The following is a 5,089-nucleotide window of genomic DNA, read 5'->3' on the forward strand; positions in this document are numbered from 1 at the left end:
TGCAGAATTGACAAGTAGTTAAAGAACAAAGAATCTTTTTTAATCAAGAAGCATATCAAAATCAGGTAACTTTCTTAAGCAATTCATAGTACCGTTTGCCTTCTAGAAATTAAATGGCACTTGTTAGTTCAGGATCATAAAAGTATCTCAAAACATTACCTATACTAGGCACAACAGGGCAGTCTTTGAACTAAGCTCAGCATAAGAATCAGAAACATAAACCAGAATGCTTACTCCATTTCCCACTCTCCCAGTGAGGCATAATCTCCTGAAAGTACAATTCAGTCTGAACATAAGCTGAGAAACTCCTCCCTTAGACTGACACATTTCTAAAGTTATCCAAAAAGAATTTCTACATCCATTACCTCACTTCTTCTAATCCCCAAGTCAAAGAACAGTTACATGCAAATCATTTTAATTCTCACAGTAAAGCTAAAGTCAACTTACTTGATCTTTGGTGGCACAGGTTGCTGCTGTGTATTCTAGTTGAAGTAGATTCCATTAGAAAGAAAGTTACATCAGTGTAAGTGAAAACATACCACAGAGTGCTTTTCAAAGACACAAATCATTTTCACACAGATTGCTCCCCTTTTCTTGATTTATGTATGAGCACTAACTTACAGGTGAAGCTCTTCACTGTTCTCCTAGCCATTTATGCCAGATAAAGAATTTTAAAAGTTTCAATTTACATTAAATATGTCAGTCTGTAACTTGGAATATATTGGTCAGACACCTTATAAAAAGCAAAATGTTCAGCTTTAACTCATTTTCCTCCTGGATAAGAAGTATACCTGAAAGACATACAGTGGCTATGTTGCTAATCTAAAAGTCATGAAGGAAACCTGAAAGAGATCCAATAACTCAAGGTATCACTTTTAAATATAAAAACCTTTTAACTGTAAAATTTGTCTTTACATACACCCACCATGTTTTCTGTACACTTTCCTCCTCTATTCTTAAAATTATTAAAATGGAAGTAACTATGAAAGAGGGAGCACAACATCCAATGCAAATTCCCCCTTTTTTTCTTAATAAAAAAAAAGTGGGGGGAAGTGGGGAGAGTCAATTCTAGCATTTCTTCTGAAGACTTACAATAAAAAAAGGGAACTGAAAGCTGAAAAAGTGTCAGCAGAAAAAAGTCCATACAAACCACTTGCAAGCTACTAGAAAAAAAAAAAAGTTACTTTCTAGTAGTCACAAACAAGTTAGTATTGACAAAATGAGATGGTTAATTTGTATGTTAGTCCACAGATTGCAAGCCAGGAAGTTAAAATTTACTTCAATGAGTACACAGTAAATGACAGATTTGTATGCCATTCTTAAAGAGTTTTCAGGCTTCAAATTTTGCAACCTTGGTCTCAAATGAAAGAACACACGTTTAGAAGAAAAGTTAAATCCTTTGGAATTGCATGCACTAGAAAAGATTATTTTTAAAACCCAAGTTTTAAGAAGCCACTGAAGCCTAAAAGTACGTTCTAGCTTAACAAAGGAATCAAAACAGTAAACATATTAAGGAAAACATCTTACCACTTCTGGCTGTGATGCTGCAGAAAGAAAAGTGGTGCTTTCAGAAAAAGACATAATGAACTTACAAGGCACATATTTATTCTAGCTTTCTTCAGTTACTCTAGACATTTTGCATTTATTCCAGTCTCAACAGTAGAAGAGTTAAAAACACACCAGTTCTACCTCCAGGATTTTGCTTTTATGACACTCTACTTTTTAATCAGACTTCAATTAGCAACTTGTGCAAATGAACAACTGTAATATCAAGCATGTTCTGATTAAGAGAAGGAATAAACTTTCCATTACTTTCCCTTGCTCATTAGAAACCTATATAGACCTTTCTTAATGAAAGCAACATCACGGCAAACAAAAGTTTTTAAAAAATCACTTCCTGTGAGCATGTACCAAGTTTATCAACCATTCATAGGAACAGCACAAAGTTCTCACAGAATTTGTATCTCATGCTAGGCAAACTCAGTTGGGGAATGAGATTGACACTTGGCAGAGAAATTCACTCATATGACCTTAAATATACTGTAATACTTGTATCTAAACTATAGCTCAGTATCTCCTCTTCTAAGTATTTTTTCCTGAAATATTTCAGATTAAATATGTTTGAAAGAAACAAACTTTCCCTTTGCTTCTTTATAATGCGTACTACTAAAAAGAAATAAAGATTAACAAAAAAATAATACTAAATTGTAATCAAGAAGTCAGAGTTATTTTGTTGGGGTTATTTTTGATTATGTTATCAGAGAATTAAGAAAATGGCTCAAAAAAAGAAAAAACAGGGATGAATATTCAGGATAAAACAGGACAACTAAGTTAAACCAGACAAAACACTGCAAAAAGTAATTATGACATTAGAGAAAAATGTGTATTACAGCCTCTTCCCTTGAGAGGGCAAATAAAGTTGTCACCCAAGATAACTCTTTTTACCTAAGTCCTTGCACGCCAAACACTTTCTGAATTTCTCCAAATAAAAGTAAACCTGACAAAAATGTATCACAAAACAGAAATTTGTTCATTCCTATCAGAGAGTGTAGTGATAGCATGAGGGGTAACAGTTTCAAGCTGAAAGAAGGTAGATTTAGATGAGATATTAGGAAGACTTTTTTTACTGTGAGGCTGGCAAGACACTGGCACAGGTTGCCCAGAGAAGCTGTGGATGCCCCATCCCTGGAGGTGTTCAAGGCCAGGCTGGATGAGGCTTTGAGCAACCTGGTCTAGTGAAAGGTGTCCCTGCTCATGACTTGAAAATTTATTTTGAAGCTGTTTTCAGAAAGCAAGCTGACACACACTTCCACAGCTAAAATTAGTTAGCGTATGTGTACGTGTATGAAAACAAGTTAAAATTAATTAGGATTATCTAACCTTTAAAAAGGTACTCCTCTGTCACAGCTCATTATTACATTAAAAACCTAATATTAATGGTCCTCTAAATGTGAAATATAGAAGTGTTCAGGATGTATACTCTGAGAGAAACAAGAGATAGGAAAAAGTTACTTTTAAAAAAATAATTTTGTTCTAAGTAAGAGGTAAACTGTAAATCTTTGTAAAACATGACACAGCTTCAAAGCACAGGGCGTATCAAATCCCTTATCAAGTAAATGTGTTTTTTCTTACTGTTTAGTGTTTCTTCACATCTTTTAATCCAAACAGTAAAGGTATCATCTACATCTAGAAAAGATCAAACACAGTAACATTAAAACTCTTCAAGCACTACACATGTTGCATAAAGAACAAAGTTCTCACAATTGTCAATTGGAACAAATCCATCCCAAACGCACATCAATTTATTTTAAAAGGTATTATTTCCTATTATCTTCTTGCAAACTCTGTCATTCCAGTTAAGCTTTAAGTATTTTTATGTAACTACTATTTAACTCCATTATATTTAATTAACTTAAAATTAATTTGTAGGACACTAGATTCTGTCTGAACTGACCCAAATATCCTGCTGCTTTCCAGTCTGCTCAACTCCTACATAACTGTTTGGAAAGCAAGAAGTATAGTTTTACACATTTTTCCATATTACTAGAATTATTTTTTCAAACAGCCACACACTTCCTCTCTAGAGAAATATCAGAGGAGATGGTCTGTTCTGAGGACAACCCAAAGCCACACAGGTTTTCAGAAACAGCAAGTATTTTCTCCTGGTGGTTTCACACAAACTTCACAAACACATGTAAAGCTTCAGGGATGTTAGAAATACACAGATGTCAATTCTACACTATGAATCAAAATCACAGAAAAGCTTAATAAGACCTTGATATTCTAGGAAGCAAGCTCCCCAGACAGAAATTAATTCACTGGAAAATAGCTCAAAACGTAGCAGTGTAACAACAGAGTAATCATCTTATTGCAACAAAATTCCCAGAAAAATCTTTCACAGTCAGGAAAGTAAAAAAGTGACATTACTGACCAACTACTAAGAACAGCTAAACTTTTAATCTTTTTACAAGAGAGAATTCACACTGAAGGATTTCATGCAACCAACTACCAAGCGGAGGGCTTGAAGAGGCTCAACAAAAGAGTTGCCAGGAAACACACATGTAACACCACATGTGACTCCATTACAGTTATGCAAAGTATGCACCACAACCCCTTCAAATATAAAATGTACAAAAATTTTACAGTGCGCGTAAGGTCTTAAAATTGCTACCCCACTTCTCATGACATTTCCTTTTCCCTTTTCTTCTGCCATGGCCACCAGTTATGTTAAAAGTTATCTAAACAGCAAACTACATAACATTTATGTAATCTCTCAGTTGTTGCTAGGAAAAGATAAAAATGCAATTAATAATACGGCTGTCTGGACATTACAGTACAATCAGCCACTGACTGCTGCAGTCTTTTCTACATTCCTAGCAAATCCTAGACAGAAAATACCTATTTTCTGATGAAATGAACCAACGGTAACTATCAGAGGGTTCTGCTCGAGGATCCAAGGGCTGTCTTCAATTACCTAGTGTATATTTAAGGTATTCAGATGACTGACCGCAAACTCTCCTCAGAAGTACATGGGGAAAGGAAGTGAGGCAAAGGACATGAGATGCAGCAAAGTAAATTCTGATTAGATAAGGAAAATCCCATACTAAAAGAGTGGTCAAACACTGGAGCAGGTTGCCCAAAGAGGCTGTGGAATCTTCAGTCTTGGAGATACTTGGAAATGAACAGTAGATGGACTTGAAAAAACACATGCAAGTTCAAAGTCAATACTGCTTTTGGCCAGGTCACTGAATTAGATGAACCCCAGACCTTCCCTGTAATCTAAATTAATCGATAATTTTAAAACTTAGCACCCATACCCTAAAAAGACTGACAAGTTTTCCAGCTAGGAACAAAGTTTATTAATCAAAAGTGAAAAGAAATTAAGTAGGTTCAGGAGTCTTAAGCAAAGAGAAACTGAGTCAAGTCTCCACTGATTCAGCCTCTGACTTTCAGCAGCAGGTAAGGAATTCTCTTTTTAATTATGGCCTATGACAAGCCTGTTATACAACACAAACTTAAAAAAAAAAGGTCCAGTGTTATCCTCCCTGTTTTCCTAGGAGATTCCCCTTGCCAACCACTGCCTCTTTCC

General features: G+C 35.2%; 1 protein-coding gene across 1 annotated transcript in view; it reads right to left on the reverse strand.

Moving 5' to 3' along the window:
• SUGT1 (SGT1, suppressor of G2 allele of SKP1 (S. cerevisiae)) overlaps positions 1-3,180 on the reverse strand; it is a 16,689-nt gene extending 13,509 nt beyond the window's left edge. Inside the window, exons 1-3 of the mRNA XM_010083244.1 lie at positions 3,133-3,180; positions 1,528-1,544; positions 448-473 (exon numbers count right to left, since the gene is read on the reverse strand). The gene's annotated coding sequence lies outside the window, so the exon portion shown is untranslated. The remainder of the gene's footprint in view (positions 1-447; positions 474-1,527; positions 1,545-3,132) is intronic.
• Between the last annotated feature and the right edge of the window lie 1,909 nt (positions 3,181-5,089).

The sequence above is a fragment of the Pterocles gutturalis genome, unplaced genomic scaffold (assembly GCF_000699245.1).
Source record: "Pterocles gutturalis isolate BGI_N339 unplaced genomic scaffold, ASM69924v1 scaffold27365, whole genome shotgun sequence".
In the NCBI taxonomy this organism is placed as follows: domain Eukaryota; kingdom Metazoa; phylum Chordata; class Aves; order Pterocliformes; family Pteroclidae; genus Pterocles; species Pterocles gutturalis.